The following is a 21,378-nucleotide window of genomic DNA, read 5'->3' as shown; positions in this document are numbered from 1 at the left end:
TATAAAATAGATGATTTGTGCTCAGAACGTGTTGTCATACGAATGCTATGTTATTAAACCAGCAAATCAAAATATAAAAATTAAGTCTCCTTATAAATTAAATATTCTGTATACAAAAGCACTCGTTCGTGCCATCTGTTGATCAAGGCACGAACTGCTTTTACGAGTAGAACAAAATAAATGCTACGTGTCAATAGCAAAGCATCTTCAAAAATATCCGTAAGATGGCAATACGTTGTCGACATAAAATTAGTAGATATCATCATATATTTATTTTTATAAAAAATGAATTACTTACTACGTTTATGTGATAAAGAATTTTTTTATTAGACAATGTCCTATTGACGTCAGTTTACATATAAAATTATATTATTTTACTTATTTCACGTTGAATTGACATATGTCAAAAATAAAGATGGATTTAATTTATATACCTACAATAAAAAATACCGTCTATTCAAACATATTAATTAACAGAGACCTAAAATCAAAAATTTTCAATTTTTAAAAATTGTTTTATTGATATACGACGTGTGTCTAATATATTTAAACTTAAAATAGTTATACAGTATGTTCTGGGATTGAGTATATGACGTGAAAATAATGCTGTGACACGAAAAAAATTTTCACATACGAATTCTCGTTTTTGAGTTATAGGTTTCTAAAGTTGTGTAATCAAAACTCATATTTAAGGATATTTTCTAAATTATACATACAAACATGAATTTTCAATGGGTGATTACGTATGTACATGTGGTGTGGCCAGGAGCGGCTCTTGCCCAATGGTTAACAATCCGTAACTTTTACAGGAACAGTAAAAATGAATTTTTCAATCGATTTTTTCCACCATACTACTCATACATAGAATATGATAAGTCTTATGATTGCTGAATATATTTACCCGAGTCAAATGACCCGAATTATTTCAATCCCGTTTAACTTTTTTTATTTCTCGTATTTTCTTTCAAAGAAACTATGTCTTTACATCGATCTAATATATATTTTCTTCTTCGGTATCCATTTTCTGCCTGTTGATCAATCCAAACCAATTAGTGTGATTCAAATAAACGACCAAATGAATTTCTCATAGGTACCATTTCGGAGAAATATCGACGTCACATGCTTGGCCAGTGTCCGTTAGATAATCTAATTTGGTCCATTATCCGTCCTTATAACCCTTGGTCATCAATCGCTCTGATGGTCTACCCAAGAAATGCTAACGCTCGACTAGCGGCCGATAATGAATAATACTATTTTTCAATCAGGACTTTTATTTTTCCTTTATGTGTATACGACACTATACCGATATAATTTTATCAGGGTTGTGTCCACTTTAATTGCATTTAGTGAAAACTGTATTATTTTTAATATATTTTAAGCGACTTATAGTTATATTTCATGTTTTTTTAAAAAAGAAAAAGGCGGTTGCAAAAATCTTTATGCACACACCAGTGGCTAGTCTGAGCAAGCTATAGACAAAGTTTCAATTTGCTGCTTGTATCCATTTTATTGTAGTAAAGCTCGAAAGATCACTCAGTCAAGTTGTTTTGAAAAATGTCTCAAATTGAGTTCCGCGCTTTCAACTTCGGAAAAAATTAAAAACTGACATCTCCAAAAGTCTTCTAAGTATCCTGATCCTTTGCGATTGCAGGAAAATTACTAGTTTTACTAAATTTTTTTTAAAAAAACCTAATTTTAGTCACTACCTTTTAAGGGTGATATCTCTGAAAGAAATAGGCCGAGGAAAGATCCATTTTAATCGTATACCAGCAATACCAACCTGAATTTCGTTGTATGAATTTAGAAACACCCTGTGGTTAACAGATTACAAGATACTTTCAAGTAAATTTGCCCTCAAATTATAGCGGGAAAAGATGATTCCGATTTCCTTTCAATTGGCAAATGATTGTGCATTTTTTTGCATTGTAAAATATTGAGTCTAAAATTGAAAAATCGTATTTACGAATTAGGCAAACGGATTGAAAGTTGAATAAGGAAGGAAGAGTCAGAATTTTCAATCTTTTAAAGGAGTCCCCGCAGTGAACAAATTGAGTCCCACCACACGTACCCCCGAAAGGAAGGGCTTATCTAAGAAGCGGCTCAATAAGGGCATGATAGACTGTTAAGGAAGTGGATAAGTACAGTTTCTTGGAAACTGATCTCAGCGCAAAACAGGAGGAATCATTAGAAAGAGTTATAAAATTTGATAAATTTTTTGCTACATTCTCAAAGTAAGTATTGAGGTTATCAGATGAGGGAGAGATTATAATCGATGAAGAAGCCTTATTAATAAATATCTTTGGCAGCTTTTATTGTCTTATGATGAATTTTTGAAGAAGATACATCGCATGTTCTTTGGAGATATACGTAAAACTTTGATGGTCTAGGGTTTATTTTGCTTATTTTTAATACCCTTAAGGGATGCCAGACTAGTTAGTGTTTTTAAGAATCTAGAAAAATCGATGTCCACATTACCAGACAGCCTGTTCCAGTCAGTTGTTTGACAACTGTGTTTGAAATTTTGAAAACTATTTTCCGAAAAGATACGGCATGGAGATCGAAGGAATATTAAATGAGGTTATGTTTATTTGACATAATTACATATTTTTAATCACAGGAAATTCGAGAAAGAAAAAACCAAACAGCTGATTGGTATGGAATAAAGAAAGAAGAAGATATTTGTATGATATATCAATTATATGTTTGTCAGAAATTTTAACTTTTTGTCATTTTTTTCTACAACTATTTCTTGATACTTGTATTGTTTTTGTGTGTATATTATATTGAAGTGATTTTATTTTAACTTATATTAATTTAAACTAAGTATAATGACCCAAAATTTTCAAGAATTACCAACAGGATTCGAAGATTTCCATCCTACTAACGTTCCAAAAGGTATTTTCCCAATTATCCGTACGGCATTATTTAAATACACAATTTTAGGTATGAAAGATTATGCTATTAACGTTGAAATAACTCCGGAACAACAAAATCAATTAAATTATCATAAGTTGAATGTCTTAAGGGAAAATCATCAATACATAAAATCTCATCCGGAAATAAAGGATGTCGTTAATCTTTTATTGAAGGAAGTTCTACGACGACGACCATCCACCGATATTGATCTGTTTATGGTAAACTATTTTTTTCAAAATTTGAACGAATTTTCGAAAATTATATACGGAAGTGACTTTACATCAAAAAAATCAAAACAAGCGACTGGTAAGTAACTACGAGGGACGCGTTATAGTATGTAAGTATGTAGATATCGGGGTGTCTTATATACTGCGATGCAAAGGATCTATTGCGGCCCCATTTCTTGCTGCAATACTGGAAAATCCACTTCTTACAGAAAATCTGTTAATCCCACTCCGCTAACAGAAATTTTCATCTACGCTATCAGGTTCCTTAGTATTTTACACCTCGAGTCTATGTGGCTAGAGGTTTCGTCCTGCACGTCGCATTATCTGCCAAGTCTAGTGTCTTCAGGTTTCCATTGAGGCGACAACTGTTCCAGAACCGATAACGGATCCAAAAATTCAAACTTAATACCAAGATAATATCAGTTTTTGAATCATGTAGATTTTTTCCCCGTGACAAGACCATGAGGTCAAAATGAATATTTTCTTCATACCTAGGTGGAAAGTTCGAACTTTAGACCCTAATATTAGGGAGGATATTAGGGTCTAATAGATTACACGCACAGAAAGTTGAATTTTGGGCCCTGTTCCTGTAATGATATCTTGATTTTTTTTAGATATAGCTAGCGAGTATTGCATCAGCGTTTCATCGATGCGTCGTTACAACCCCGAAAGATATGGCGATTCTTTAACTAGCAGTGACTCTTCCGGTATCGTTGTTCTGGAACAAGCAGGAAAGGTACATTTCTACTTATTCGAAAACAAATCCTTGTAATCCGAACTTCATCTATCACATTATCTTCTTGTAGCATCGGCTAGTTTTGATTCCCATAATGAACACACTGTTTATACTACACCAACACTCACAAGTACATTGTCTGACGTGCGTTTCGATATCATAACCTTTGGGTATAGCTACATCATTAGTAAAGGTCTTTTTCACTTACGTCCAGAGATACAACAAGGACCTTTATTAGTAAGACGGTCTCTGAAGACGATAGCTTGCTAATCGAAACGTGTTGGTGTAGTAGTGGTTTAAACAGTGTATTCAGTATAAATATCGCCAACGGTTCAGAAAATTCCAACTTAGTTTCGATTCTCAATAATTTTTGTCGTTTTATTTTAACTCTCCTTTAACGTATATTCTTGATTCTAGAACCTACCATAGCCATTTAAATGAGGATTCATATTTCTAGTAGGAGAAAATGGGTTCTCAAATGAGATCTATGAGTAAATTCCTGAATATTTGATTTAATTTAGTTTGGACAATCGTTGAGGAACCATTTTTGGAAAGTTACGTGGGAATGCAACAAACGAAGGGAAACTATTTAACGCCATAAAAATATATTTTCTAAGGAACCATGAAATACTCAAATAAAAGAGTAGAAATTTAGAAAAAACTAGTTAAACCCTTATGGACATAAGTTCTAAAATAAGGACAACGACTCAAGAGAATGCAAATAACAGAAATGAGGAAAGGATGCAAAGACCGGAAATGAGAAGAAGATACAAACAACGGAAATGAGGAAAGGATGCAAACAACGGAAATGAGAAAAGGATGCAAACAACGGAAATGAGGAAAAGATGCAAATAACAGAAATGAGAAGAGGATGCAAACAACATAAATGAGAAAAGGATGCAAACAACAGAAATGAGGAGAGGATGCAAACAACATAAATGAGAAAAGGATGCAAACAACAGAAATGAGAAAAGGATGCAAACAACAGAAATGAGGAAAATATGCAAACAACAGAAATGAGAAAAGGATACAAACAACAGAAATGAGAAAAGGATGCAAACAACGGAAATGAGGAAAAGATGCAAACAACAGAAATGAGAAAAGGATGCAAACAACGGAAATGAGAAAAGAATGCAAACAACGGAAATGAGAAAAGGATGCAAACAACAGAAATGAGAAAAGGATGCAAACAACAGAAATGAGAAAAGGATGCAAACAACAGAAATGAGAAAAGGATGCAAACAACAGAAATGAGAAAAGGATGCAAACAACGGAAATGAGGAGAGGATGCAAACAACGGAAATGAGGAAAAGATGCAAACAACATAAATGAGAAAAGGATGCAAACAACGAAAATGAGGAAAGGATGCAAACAACGGAAGTGAGGAAAAGATGGAAATTACAGAAATGAGAAAAGAATGCAAACAACGGAAATGAGAAAAGGATGCAAACAACAGAAATGAGAAAAGGATGCAAACAACAGAAATGAGAAAAGGATGCAAACAACGGAAATGAGGAGAGGATGCAAACAACGGAAATGAGGAAAAGATGCAAACAACATAAATGAGAAAAGGATGCAAACAACGAAAATGAGGAAAGGATGCAAACAACGGAAGTGAGGAAAAGATGGAAATTACAGAAATGAGAAAAGGATGCAAACAACAGAAATGAGAAAAGGATGCAAACAACAGAAATGAGAAAAGGATGCAAACAACAGAAATGAGAAAAGGATGCAAACAACAGAAATGAGAAAAGGATGCAAACAACAGAAATGAGAAAAGGATGCAAACAACATAAATGAGAAAAGGATGCAAACAACGAAAATGAGGAAAGGATGCAAACAACGGAAATGAGAAAAGGATGCAAACAACGGAAATGAGAAAAGGATGCAAACAACGGAAATGAGAAAAGGATGCAAACAACGGAAATGAGGAAAAGATGCAAACAACAGAAATGAGAAAAGGATGCAAACAACAGAAATGAGAAAAGGATGCAAACAACATAAATGAGAAAAGGATGCAAACAACGAAAATGAGAAAAGGATGTAAACAACGGAAATGAGGAGATGATGCAAACAACGGAAATGAGGAAAAGATGCAAACAACAGAAATGAGAAAAGGATGCAAACAACGGAAATGAGAAAAGAATGCAAACAACGAAAATGAGGAAAGGATGCAAACAACGGAAATGAGAAAAGGATGCAAACAACGGAAATGAGGAAAAGATGTAAACAACGGAAATGAGGAAAAGATGCAAACAACATAAATGAGAAAAGGATGCAAACAACGAAAATGAGGAAAGGATGCAAACAACGGAAGTGAGGAAAAGATGGAAATTACAGAAATGAGAAAAGAATGTAAACAACAGAAATGAGAGTTTTCCAGAAATTTGAGGATAACACACCATCAAAAATGAAACCTGCAGAACAATATGTTGGAAAAAAATCAACTAAGATGATTCAGATATGTGAAAAGAATGATTGGAAAAAGGATTAGAAGAATTTTACAAGTCAGAATAGTAAGAGGAAAGCCAAGAGAAGATGGACGAAATCAACGAGGCGATTAAGATAGGAAAGAGAAAACTACATGAGGGGATACCACAAACAGAAGATCGAAAGAAATAGGAAGAATTTTCGAAGAAAGACTCGATGAAAAAAGAAACGCGACCCCAAATTTTACACCCTACGGGTAGAAAGGATTAAATGAGTAATTAAGCACGATGTCAACTTTTGTGATTCTGGCACATTTGAATTTTACGAATTCGTTATAATCAGTTCTGTAATCATTGAATCATGAAGTGAGCGAAACAAAAATAAAAAAATTAGTGAAAATTACAGAAACTGTTCAAGTTAATTGGATTGCTAGTTGAAACGTCTTAAACTCCAAAAGAATAACGAGATAATATTGTCTTTCAAAGATCATAAAATGATCAAGTAAAATGAAAAAAATATATTAAAAAATATGTTTTTATAAATGAAAAGATAATACAAATTAACGTTATATCAAATTTAATGTTTTGTATTAGCATAATCCGAGTGCCAATGTAAAATTTTAAATAATGGCCGCAACTTTTTCAAAAACGTATTGCAGCCACTTGAGGTTTTTACTTATATATTTTGTAGCATTCATCAGTTTCAAAATACTTTGCTGTAATACATAGCATTGTTAAAATGTCTATAAATTCAAGAAAAAAATGTTTTGGCATTATAAAGATACGTTTTATTATTATTTTTTTATTATTATTTCGACTATTAATCCTTCAAATGGATACTAGAGTCAACTTTGTTGTAGGTAATATGAATATTCATTTATTGGACTATTGTAGTCAAGATTTTTCATACAATGATTACATAATTTATACTCGAGTTTTGTATGTCGTATTTTAGCATTTCTCTTTGCTTGGAAACTTAATTCGCAGCGTTTTTTTCTCAATATTGTTTTATTCCTCTTCTACAGCCTAATTTTTTCTCGATTCTGATATTTCTACTTGATAATTTTGATAATTTTCCGTTATAGAACAAAGCTATTGATTTGCAAACTCAAGCGAAATCGTTCAATACATCGAAAATAATATGTGAATCCATCCTGAATGATTTAGTGGATAATTTCAGTACAAACGAATTATCATGAAACAATTTTCTTTTTCTCACACACGGAGAAAGACATCATGAAATGTAATTATTACTTAGTATTTTTGATAATTGAATAAAACCTATAAGACTATGATTTCCATTGTTTCTTTATTAAAACGAACATATTCCAGAAATATTTTCCCCATTTTTCAAATTTCCCGTAGCTACATTGATGATAACAGTAGTTACTTTATTAGAAAGTACACGTCGCTTAGTATTTTATTAGCAGCCGTCGATAGTGAACGTTTAAAGTTTGAACTGCTACATCACGCATCCTATTCGCCAGATTTAGCCCCCTCGGATTATTTTCTTTTCCCTGGTATACTGATGAAATAAGTCTGATGATTACTTGCCCCCCGCTTCCCCACTGAAAGCTTTTCACTGCATAATTCAACAAACGGAATTGTACATAAAAATAAAACTATTCGTAACACGAAACAGCCATTTATTAAAAAAAAAAATGTCTTAATTGTAGCTTTCCCCAACTTCGAATAATATTAAGAAGAAAGCTTCCAGCTGCAATCTCTTCTCATAAGTCATTGTCATAAAATTCAGTCGAATGTCTGAAAACCTTCATAAATTATCCTAAAAAAAGTAAATAAACAAAAACAGCTGTTATGTATCACGAAAATAACTTGAGAGAAGTCAAACACCCTCTTTAAATACGAGTAAAATGAAAATGCTCTTTACAAAAGAAAATTTCAAACCTCTTATTTTTGACCCACATTTAATTAAACTAAAATCAGTTTCTAAAATTTAATAGAAATTGAGTTTTTTAAGTTGAAAAATTGTCAAACTGCGGTAACTTTGAAAGCGGTTTATAAACCGTATTTTTATATACGGTATTTATAAATACCGTTTATAAATACCGTCAGCAATTAAAAATCAAAATGGGTCAATTATAAACGAGGAACGATCGAAAAATGCTTCTACATCAAAAAAATAAATAATAAATAAAACAAATTTGTTAATTTAATAATCTACTGACGATATTAGTCGAAAAATAATTTTGAAAAATGGATCAACATCACAATACGCCTATTTTCTTGTACGTGGACACGCTGTATAACAAAAATAGTTTAATAATATTGAGTTTTGCTGGGAGTTGACGTCGCGACGCCATAACGACGTCGTCGAGTTATGATATTAGGGAGGACTGGCTACCAATCATAAATCCGGCTTATGAAATATCAGAAATATTATAACCGGCAGGGGATTGGGTGAGGCGAGGTCGAAGCTACCAATGAAGGTGAAATATGAAATTATATAGAAGAGGGGATGGACGCTAGAAGATGCTTAGCGTCGGCGCGTGGTTTTTTTCAGAGGTGGAGTTCATATTAATCGTTTATTAGGTTTTTATCTATGTAACCAGGTCCGTTGTCTTAATGCCTGTCTATATAATCATTGATTCAGTTTTTAGATCATAATAAAACAAAGAAATATATTTTTAATATCAATAAAACGGACTTTATTAGATTTTATGACATTAATGCTTAACTTTGGGGCCGCTGTGACTGCAATTTTGATCACCAATTTCCACCAACTTTTCGTTACATTGGCGTATTTCGTTAATAATTCTTCAAATGTTGATTTCCAGGAGATCGATTTATCAACGTAAACTAGTGACTTTACATCACACCATCAATTTATTGGACCATTACGTGAAATTAATCTTTCATTAAAAGGTTGGATGTGTAAAGCTACAGCAACGTTACTACCAGCTAATAGAGGTATTAAGGGGGCCCTCCCATGTGATGGATTCAAAAAAATCATGTCTAGAATAAAATGATTTTCGAAAATTCCAAGTCGTTTTAAAGGTACAGCAGGTAGAAGAAAGAGCTGTTCGTAGCGCTGAGCTGATAGTTGGGGTACGACTTTATATCTGGCCCCCCTTTTATACATATATACATTTATACAAGTTTCTGCAAGCTTAAACAGAAATTTCTATATGTTACCGAAGTTATTTTAGTTTTGGAAGAGTCCAACAACTAACAATTATTTTTTCTTCATAATGACTGGTTGAAGTAAAAAAAGAAAGTTTGGTGGAAACCGTTTCACCACCCAAAATGAAGCAGCTTCAACTTGAAAATAGCATGAAGCATCGCTTCGAATTTCGTGTATTGCATTTTGGAGTTTGTTTACTTATTCGCTGCAAATTCTGGAACGGTAATACGAGGGTGAATCAAATATAAACAAGACTTATTTTTTAAAATATTTATTTTGATTTTAAACGCACAAACAATCATAGTTTATTTTTCTACATAATCTCCTGATTTAGAAACACATTTTTCCCAGCGTATGGGTAATTTTTTAATTCCTTCCGTGTTTGTAGCCAATTGCGCACATATGCTTCAACCTCATTATCGCTGTGGAATTTTTGCCCTCCCAAAGCTTCCTTGAGAGGACCAAAGACATGGAAGTCGCAGGGAGACAGGTCTGGACTGTATGGAGGGTGTTCCAGTGTCTCCCAACCCAGTTGCTCCAATTTTTGTACTGTCAGGGCTGCCGTATGGGGGCGAGCATTGTCATGGAGGAGAATCACTTTTCTCATTGGAAGGTGTCGTCTTTTGCGGCGATATGCAAGTCTTGCATATCGCAATTGCAATATCCGAAGTTGTTAGACGCCTATCACCTTCAACAACCTTCACTGTCGATGTTGCCCGCTGTAATGCTGGTACGGGGTCTGCGGTCATGGCTCTCATTTTCAACACGTTCACGGCCCTCCACGAACTGTTTATGCCAAGCAAACACTCTAGCTCACGACAGCGTCTTTTCCCCGAACTGTGTAGTCAATCTTCTCAAGATTTCGGCCGGTTTTACACTTCTGCAGCTAAAAACTTTATAACAATACGTTGCGCAATAGAGGGAGGTACCTCCTGCTCAGACATCGTAACGATGGACACTGAGCGAGTCTATGATGATGAGTCACGTGCTTCCCCCACTCCTGACAAACCAACCTAACAGCCAATAACAGCGGAACGTTCTTCCATCACTATTGCGCGCGCGCACAGGTCCAAAAGTCTCGTTTATATTTGATTCACCCTCGTATGTAAAACTTGTAAAAGTGTCTATTTCGTAATCAAGCTTCCGTGGTTTAAGTTTTAAAATTATTTTATCGTGTGAGTGTGAAAAACAGACAGTTATAAACTCAGGCCCATTGATCGAGAATGCATTTGAAGTTAATCTCCGGTTTGTAGGTATTTGTGATGCGATTATTACGAGCTGGACACGAAGGAATAAATCTTTTCTGCTACTTCATGGACATATATTCGAGTATTGGAAATTCAACTTTGAACTACTGGAAAATATTCAAATTTCCACATCTTCGCTGTGTGATATTTTATTATCATTCGCTGAGACGCAAGAAAAAACAATGAATGAAGGATTGATTGTGTCAGGTGACGGTATTTGGAAGAAAAGAAGTTTTTCATCTCTATTTGGAGTTTCTACATTGATTGATTTGAATGGACTTGAAACTTTAAACGCGTTTTTCTCAAAACTGTGTTTTTCAAACTTTCCCACATCGTATCTCAAAAACGGCTTGACCGATTGACTTGAAATTTATAGGACACACCCAGCACATGTAAACGCAGGGAATGAACTATTACCAATCGAAATATTCCAAAATTTTGATTTTTTTATAGCAAAAAATCAAAAAAAAAACGCAAAATTCGCAACTTTTATTTGAAATGTATACCAAAAGTCCAATTTTTTGTATATTCATTTGATAATAGTCCGTTCCGTGCATTTGGGATTACAGATTAGAACGCCGTTGTTTTTTTTGTTTTAGATAAGCCAATCAACCGGAATCGTGGTGGAAGTGCGAGCGAGGGGGTGCTCAGAACGCTGTAACTCAAGTTTTACACAATATTTTTAGCTTAAAATTTATATTTATACTGTCGAAATATATGTTGATAAATAATAATAAACTTAATGCTTTATCTATTTACTGGTCGTAGAAAATAAATCCTTGGAACAGGTCGTCACATGGGATGACTTTCTGACCTTGTCCTGACGGTAATATCCTTTAACATCGTAATTGAAGACAGATGCACCATTCCTCCGGCCCATAAAACGCACCAAACAGTAATTTTCTGCGGATTACCATCATTCCAAATGCTCAAAATCAATGTGTACAGTCCATTCACCGAAATCACCGTTTGGTTTTAATTTTCACGCAAGTTAAATCCTGCAAGCTTTTAAGGCAAAATTTATAAAAAAAACTGCAATTATTGAGTACTATCGCGATTTGATTGATTTGGATCTTCTTTAATCCTTCTCTGCACAGTTTCTTCGGTACGTACTGAACAAAATTTTTGATTTAATAGTTTTAATAATTTGCAAGCGTTCCTCAGAACAAAAAGCAATTACCAGTTTATGCAGCGTTGCCAGCTCAAAGTTGTAAACCTCTAAAAGAAACATTTTGTGCCATTTCACTATTTTATATAAATTTTCTTCATATTCATCTCTTCGCATTAAAAACTGGCTGTGTCTCAAATATTTTCGTGAAATATTATTTCCCTACATCCCTACAGTAATGTCTAGCTATTGCTACCTGACGTTTCGTCAATTCGGGCGGCTGGCATCTTCAGGAGTTGTCGACTGATTATCAGAATCCCTGTCTCAGAATCACTCGGAGCAGCAGGCAATTTCTGAAGACGCCGATCATACGATTTGGAAAAACGTCATGTAGCAACAGTTATTTTCGACAACAACCCAATACCTTTAAAAACTTTACCCTTTAAACTTGAAATTTACCCCAATTTCCCATGAATATCCCACACAGTTTTAGATTGGGGACTCACTTTTGAGAGTAACATAATTAGTTTTTGAAATAATTATCCTAATTTAATCCATTTTGTAAATCACGTATATAGAAACCCATCAAATATTTCGTAATCAATAAAAAAAACTATCCTATACTATAAAGTGAGTAGAAGAAAATCTCCTGCCATCGAAAATACATCCTCCAGTATATTTAAAATTAGAAAAGAGTAATAAAGTGAAGTAGAGTTGTTGAAAGCACTTAACGTCTCTCCTTCGTCCGCCTCCGTGTGTATATATGTATATACGTTGGATAGCACCTCTTTTGGACCCTTGGGGACTTGACAAAGACCAAGAAAAATGGAGCGCTTTAGATGCGATGTCCAGTCAAAGGAATAGTCCAAGATGGACTCGGAGATAAGATGTTGATATTGCATTTCTCATTCTTTATAATGCAACAGGAGATTCGTCTTTCAAATAGAATTTTTAGAACGTACAAAGAACTTTTACAAAAGGATTTCGATTTTTTTAAACGAATCGTTATACGGAAAATTACGAAATTGGTATCTAAAAATGATTCACAATACAGTTGATTTCATCTACAATCTTATATATTAAAAAAAATGATGATTTCCATTCCGAGTCCGTTGAGGCGTTCTACCCAACCGATTTGTTTAATTTTTTTTTAATGGAAGGTATTGATGCACAGATCAGCCATCAACCATCGGATTTCATCTAATTTCCACTAATTTGGAAATTTTTCTACCTTCAAAGATCTATATCTCAGGTTCTAATATAGCTACAAAGTTCGTTTTGGTTTAAGAATACTCACTGAAACACCTTCTTTCTTTTGAGTTTTTGAGCACTCAAATCGGTTGAGGTGGAGAGGAGCTAGGCGCGGACATTTAATGTGGAATTATGGATTTTTGTAGGTTTTTGGCAATTTTTCTACATTCAAAGATTAATATCTCAAGTTCTAATATAGCTACAAAGTTCGTTTTGGTTTAAGAATACTCACTGAAACACCTTCTTTCTTTTGAGTTTTTGAACACTTGAATCGGTTGAGGTGGAGAGGAGCTAGGCGCGGACATTTAATGTGGAATTATGGATTTTTGTAGGTTTTTGGCAATTTTTCTACATTCAAAGATCTATATCTCAGGTTCTAATATAGCTACAGAGTTCGTTTTGGTTTAAGCACACTCGCTGAAACACCTCCTTTTTTTGAGTTTTTGAGCACTCAAATCGGTTGAGGTGGAGAGGAGCTAGGCGCGGACACTCAATGTGGAGTTATGGATTTTTGTAGGTTTTCCGCAATTTTCCTACATTCCAAGATCTATATCTCAGGTTCTAATATAGCTACAAAGTTCGTTTTGGTTTAAGAATACTCACTGAAACACCTTCTTTCTTTTGAGTTTTTGAGCACTCAAATCGGTTGAGGTGGAGAGGAGCTAGGCGCGGACATTCAATGTGGAGTTATGGATTTTTGTAAGTTTTTGCCAATTTTTCTACATTCAAAGATTAATATCTCAAGTTCTAATATAGCTACAGAATTCGTTTTGGTTTAAGAACACTCGTTGAAACACTTTCTTTTTTTCGAGTTTTTAAACACTCAAATCGGTTGAGTTGGAGAGGAGCTAGGCGCGGACATTCAATGTGGAGTTATGGATTTTTGTAGGTTTTTGCCAATTTTTCTACATTCCAAGATCTATATCTCAGGTTCTAATATAGCTACAAAGTTCGTTTTGGTTTAAGAATACTCACTGAAACACCTTCTTTCTTTTGAGTTTTTGAGCACTCAAATCGGTTGAGGTGGAGAGGAGCTAGGCGCGGACATTTAATGTGGAATTATAGATTTTTGTAGGTTTTTGGCAATTTTTCTACATTCAAAGATCTATATCTCAGGTTCTAATATAGCTACAGAGTTCGTTTTGGTTTAAGCACACTCGCTGAAACACCTTCTTTCTTTTGAGTTTTTGAACACTTAAATCGGTCGAGTTGGAGAGGAGCTAGGCGCGGACATTCAATGCGGAGTTATGGATTTTTGTAGGTTTTTGGAAATTTTTCTACCTTCAAAGATCTATATCTCAGCTTCTAATATAGCTACAGAGTTCGTTTTGGTTTAAGATCACTCGCTGAAACGCCTTCTTTTTCTTTTGAGTTTTTGGACACTTAAATCGGTCGAGTTTGAGAGGAGCTAGGCGTGGACATTCAATGTGGAGTTATGGATTTTTGTAGGTTTTTGGAAATTTTTCTACCTTCAAAGATCTATATCTCAGGTTCTAACATAGCTACAGAGTTCGTTTTGGTTTAAGAACACTCGCTGAAATGCCTTCTTTCTTTTGAGTTTTTGGACACTTAAATCGGTTGAGTTGGAGAGGAACTAGGCGCGGACATTCAATGTGGAGTTATGGATTTTTGTAGGTTTTTGGCAATTTTTCTACATTCAAAGATCTATATCTCAGGATCTAATATAGCTACAGAGTTCGTTCTTTTCTATTATGTATAATGATTTCTGATACTTATTTAATAGATTCGATGCGAGCGAAGCCACGGGTAAAAGCTAGTATGTATTCAACTAAATAACAGTTTTATTTCAATAATAAACATTATAATGTTTCTGTAGGAGAAAGCTCCTTTCCAGGATTAAGAGGTCTATGCTTCTCTATTTCGAAGGTTAATTATCATCATAACTATTTCAACTTTGAAAGCGGCGGCTCTAAATAGGTTAGATGGTGTATGTTATGTCATTTTCGTTGACTGTCCGGCTAAAATATTTTTCCTCTTCCAATAGATCTTTTTCCAACAGATTTTTCTCTAAATTATGACCTGTAGGATCGCAACTTTACCAAGACATTGAAGTTTCTAATTTCTACAGCATACAAAAGTATTGGAAATACCTTCTTCGCTCCAAGCTCAGGTTACGAAGAAGCTTTTCGATCTGCTTTAACAATACAAGGGATTCCTTCATTCGAATACTTATTTTTGAACAGTAATGCTTGGAGGTATCCAAGAACTCAAACCTCTTGATTCTTTCCAGACTTTTGCCTTCCACATGCAGTTGTTCATTGGAAGTTTCAGTTTTGGTAACAATCATATATTTGGTCTGCTTAAATTTAAGTGTAAGACCATATTATATTTCTGCATTATTTTCGAAGGCTTTTGTGGAATTTCCAGCGAATAGATGTTGAAAAGAAGAAACCATCATTGTCTAAGTTTTATCTTGATTTCCACTGCCTTCGTCAGTTCGAACTTTTTATAAATTATACAAAGGTAGACCCTGAGGAAGACCTTTAGCATCTGGTTTATTGGTATAATAACAAGGTCGTCAAAACTAGAAGCTTGGTATTAAACAGATTGGAAAATATAAAGTCAAGGCGGATACAGTAGATGATGGAAACGTTTTCAATACAAGCCAAGCGATTTCCAAAAGTTTTAAATTCAAATTTAAATCCACATAAAGAGTTAGATCTATATTTCGAAACACCCAGGAGATTATACAATTATTCATCAAGGTGACTCTACTTGAAATAAGACTGATTAATCATAGTTTTTAAAAACAGTTTATATTAAAGATATTGTTTATTGAGATGATTGTTGAAGAACTGTATTTTGGAAATAATTATACAGTTAAATCAAGTATTACAACTTTTTTAATTGGTAATTTAAACAAGAGAATCGTATCCAATTCCTAAAGAAAAACAAACAACGGGAAGAGTGTACACAATTCAGGTCCATTCTTTCACTTAAAGAAATGACAAAGACAAGATTAATAATCCTCCTCTGTCTTCGTCATCTTCGTCAGCATCGCCAGGAAGGGACTGAATGGAGAAGGTAGCGCGTATAGGGTTCAAAATTTCATTTCGCAAAAAAAAAGAAAAATACATAGTGGACTATATAAACATGTCAAATTATTTTTTTTTGATATTGTCTACAAAAGTCTACAAAAAGAGTCGAACAGGTCTAAATAATTGTCGTTTCTTTATTATATATCAATATTACGAGGTCTGACTATTAACTGGTTACTAAAAAGGGTTTTATTATAAAAATTATTCTACATTCGAATGTTTTTCTTCAATATATTGCTTTCCCCGCACCACACACCTTTCTATACGTTTGTTCCATTGATCGAAGCAGTGCTGGAAGTCTTCTTTGGTGAGAGCGTTTAGCAGTTTCGTCGTTTTTTGTTTTATCGCTTCTATCGATTCAAATCGGATCATTTTCAAAGCAGATTTTTTTCTAACCTTTCAAGGTGTTTAGGGAAGTGTATAGACGAGATATCTACATACCCAAAGCACCCGTCTAGGACGCCCTATAGGCGCGGCGTCTCGTTATTTAATAACCAGACCTCGTATATCATTTAACGAGCGAGAAATACCCATAACTAGCGAATAAGTTTTTAATATCAGGGGATAAAGAATATATTATTAATCTTAATTATTATTTTTGATAAATATACAGAATGGTATCATGGAGAATATTCAAATGCAAATTACTTTTTCACCGTTTGGAATTTTAAAGAAATTGTCTTAGTTTTGTACAAATAATGTTGAATAACAGAATACTGGTTAATAATTGGATTTAAGAAGGGCAAAGGTGAAGAGGAAGACCAAGAAGAAGCTAAAGAAAGTAGAATATGTAAGGTTAAGTGTTTATAACCTCAAATGTTGATCACACGAAAAAAAATTGTTTACTCGAATATTTTACGACTTCTACTCTTTTTGAGACGCCCTATATAATAAAGTTTTATAATTTCTTATTTCTTAGACGTTTCGATATGTTTATGTTTCTAAATCGTCTCAATTTTAAGTCTGATTTAAAATTAGTTTTTTTCTTATTTTGAAGGACAGCTGAAAATTTATCAAAATACGACTTGACATTGACAATTTGCGTTTTTTTATTAATCATTAGATCACCTACATCATGATTATCAAAATAATAATAAAATCAAAATAGAAATCTAGTTTAACATATACATATACAAATAGTTATTTCATCTCATATATTTTAATTCGAATTTCGCGCCGTAGAAAGGAAATTTTGAGAGGTTAGGTTGGTAACACCGATCGAGACCGGCGTCAGATAGATGTGAACACAATAAAAATAAAGATCATTTTGAAAAAAGTTGTTTTTGAATTTATTCTGGCCATCCAAGAAAGAAGTTTACACAGTAATAATGTTCGATCAAATTATAAAAATTTAAAAATTTTTGGAACGGAATCTAATACACGAAAAAGAGAATTTTTAGATCCACATTCAAAATAAAGAAAAAGCCGTGAATGTTAAATAATTTGAGTAAAATTCGTAGCTCTATGTTGTAAAATTTTAATACACCTACCAATAATTTGAACGGTGGCTGCTACATATTCTTGAAATGTAAAATTTCTGTAAATTTTTTTCGATTTTATTTTTATTTTGATCGCAACAGGTGGAAACGTGAAATTTTTACCTGAAATTGAAATACTAATTTTAAATTAGAATAGATCTAGAAGAATCAAGAAGATTTAGAAACATAATAATGAAGTTTTGTCACCGTGTAACGTAGAAAAGCTGAACCTTTGCCCCTTTCCCTTTTTCCTTCTCGCATTTACGTCCTTTTCGGACACCACCGTCTACCGTCCATCCGAACCCCTGGGAAAGCGATGCGTGTGTGCACTGCCAAGTGTTTGCTCAAAGATGTTATTGATTTTCAAGTTGTGCGGCGGCCGAGCGCACGGTACGGTACGTCGCCGGCGGCGGTGCGACAGTGGTGGTGGCCCGTTTCTGTTTCCTCAGCGGCGGGGTATCACAACTTCATATTAAAGAAATATCAACAAATCTAGCGAGTTTGAATTCATTTTATTTTAAAAAAATGGTGGAGGATTTGCGTACACCATTTTTCAAAATTAATAAAAGAATAATAAAGAAGAAGTTTCTATAAGTGGAAGTTGTTCCGACTAAGGAAGGTTCCAGCTCGGTTCTGCCTACTCTCAAGCATGCGCAGTATAGATAAAGTGTCTCGTAGGGACGTTTTTTCCTATACCAACCGTCCATATAGGAATATTACATATATGGTTGCAATAAACTAAAACTACGTTAAAAAAATAAGCAGAAAAGCAGCCTTAGTAGTCTCATTTCAACATCGTATTTAGCCTTTATATTTTAATTACGATCTATTCAGTTTGTAGTGACCAGATGCATTATCCAAGACAAAAATCTACTTGTGCAAGTTATTTTGAAAATTTTTATGGTTTTCCTAGTTTTATAGTATTTTGGTAGCCCCCAAACTTATAACTTGATGTCTAACAAATCTATGCACCTGTAATAAATCTTGCTTTAATGCCTTTATATTCAATAATTATACGAGGTTTTAAGAGTTTTAAATTTTTGTTGCTTGTGCAGCTTTTATTGTGAGTATAAAGCCTCGATGACACTGGGCTAGTTTACAAGCTGCTAATCGGCGAATTCGCGAGTAGCTTGTTAACTTGCTCCGTGTCATTGAGCTTCTTACAATCTGCTTTTAAATATCCGATTGTATAAAAGCTGCTTGAAAAAATTGCTAATTTACAATAGAAAATTGAAGAAAATGTGAACAGAAAAGAAAATGGGTAAGTCCGTGGATAGCTTTTGCACAAGCTGCTAGTAGCGTTGGTCTTGAAGATGTCAGAGGAACTGGTTCAAGCGGGAGTTGCAGTTGTAGCTAAAGTGAGTTAATTAGGCGAAACGGAAAGTGCATAATAGAAACGTGTAGATGAAACCGTGGATAGAAAGACGTACTGATTATGGTGCATCAAATACTTAACTGAAAGAGATGAAGAACGAAGATCCTGCGGCGCCTAACAACTGATTTTCTTTCAGCTCAGACATTCGCATCCTCAACGATTCCACTTCATTTTCACAACAGGATCTAGATAGGACACTGTAGGACCAATAACTTAGCAAATCTTCACAATAATCTGACCTAACTAACGGCAGACGTCAACAAGTGGTTTCAACACGCCAGCTAGTTGGCTACTGAGCAAGTGGGAAGTCGGCTTTAACAAACCGGCTTCTTAGCTTGTAAACTCGCCCCGTGTACTTAAGCCTTAAGCGAAATTGATATAAGTTTCACTATATAAATAAATTTTATTCTTTTTTCCCAATATTTTTTTACTTTTCTTAAGGATCTTTGTTAGATTTTGGAATCAAAACTGAATGACATAATTAGCAGTGTACAAATCGAGCATTGGATTTTGTTTGGAGTTTGCAGTTGCACCACTTCTAATGGAATGTCTGTCTTACTTTCCAACTTTATTAATTCCAGATTTCTCAGTTGATCTATCAGATTCCCTGGCATTAATTTTTTATCTGTATTAGCCTGTGGGTGCAGCTGAATACCTCTTCTTTCAATACAAATTGAAGAGGAGACTGGTTTAGCAACGCTCCAAAGGATCAGCCTTTTAATCCAGTTTTCGGCCACCCAACAAGCGATGCTATGTTATCATGGGTTTGATGACCATTTAGTATACCCATTATACCATGCAATGCGACAAATTTGTAGTAATTAACATCGTGTATCAATTAACTACATCGGGAAGTATCAGTATCATAACAACTCAAGGTACAATATTGAGTAGATTATTGTTTTCTATCCATCAAATGTATTAATTTCAGTTATATTAGATTGGTCAGGAAAATAGATTGATTATTCTGTTATGGTGTGTACCAATTGTTAATGACGTCTAATCTGCTTTATAATGAACATATTTATGATAATTTTTCATAAAGTATTTTTGAAAATGTATCCCTATTTCGGTTTCTCCGGCAATGAGCTGTCCATTGCTCTCTCTCACACACACACACACACACACACACACACATAACACACATACAACCCATCAGTGCGCTAAATTGAAATCTTTCAGAATTGCCGCTACTAGGAACAGCATAGGAGTCCTTCCACCTCCTTTCTCCTCTCCTTTCCCGATCTTGTTTCCTCTCTCGCCCGCCACGAGTGGATATCGTTCCTCTTCTATAATGAGGTCCAGTATATGTCCGGCAGGGAGCGTGCGCGTATCTCTTCGCGACTTCAGACTTAGCAAAAATTCGATATTAATATCGGAGGCATCCAGCGTCGGCATCGGGGCGGAGAGAAAGGAAGTCTGCAATGCGCCACGTCTACCAATAGCATCAAGCCAGGCTATGAATATGATGGATTTATGGAAGTAATATTCAGAAGGTCGGCCATTGGTTCGTCAGGTTTCCCGCTTTTCGCGATTTTCGAGGGAAAAGGGGGTTGGGAAAGCTTTCGTTGCATCACGCGTTTTTTTTTCTTTCTTTTCATATCAACTTCTCGTTCTGTTCGAGGAAATTATCGCCGAGAGAATATAGCGGTATAATAAATCTCATAACTATTTTAATTTCAAGGGAAAGTCTTAATGGAAATAAATATTAAGTTATTTTCATCTATTTTACTAAGAAAAACTTTTCATTCAATGAATGTCGTTTCTAACATACTTTATTCTCGTCTTTAACAAACTCTTTCTAATATTCTCTTCCATTTTCAATAACGATTTTTAAGTTTTCTTTTAGCTTCTTTCCATTGATCTGATCTTCATTTTATGATTTTTCCGCGTATTTCTACTTTGCTCTAGCTTATATTTTTTAACCTTCCTCCGTGTTGAATCTACCAAATATTTTTCCTTCTCAATGTTATTTCATAGTTGATTTTTTTAAAATTTTGCCTACGATGAAGGAAACAACAAGGCATAGGAAAGAAAATAATGTGAAAGCACTTCGTAAAATACTGGATGATTGAAATAGTTGTAGTTTGTATGCCAAAGACTGAAAGTGCTACAAAGTAGTATTTCAGCCGCGGCGTACACAACATTTTTTAGACGACGCAAAACTTTTTCAATTACACCTAGGAAAGAAAATAAATAATAGTGAATTATAAACATTCTATTTATTCAACAATATAATGTACTTAATGATATTTGCAATGTTTTCTTTATCATCATCATTCGTTAATTTAGATAAAACTTCGGATAAAACAAATAATTTCAGAAAATTAAAAAGGTTATGCAAAATCATCGACGTCAAACTGTCAACTGTCAACATTGAAGTGGCTAGAGTCACTCCAGAGCGTCC

Source organism: Diorhabda sublineata, chromosome 3 (genome assembly GCF_026230105.1).
Source record: "Diorhabda sublineata isolate icDioSubl1.1 chromosome 3, icDioSubl1.1, whole genome shotgun sequence".
NCBI lineage: Eukaryota > Metazoa > Arthropoda > Insecta > Coleoptera > Chrysomelidae > Diorhabda > Diorhabda sublineata.
The sequence above is the reverse complement of the archived record's forward strand: the minus strand, read 5'-3'. Positions refer to the sequence as shown.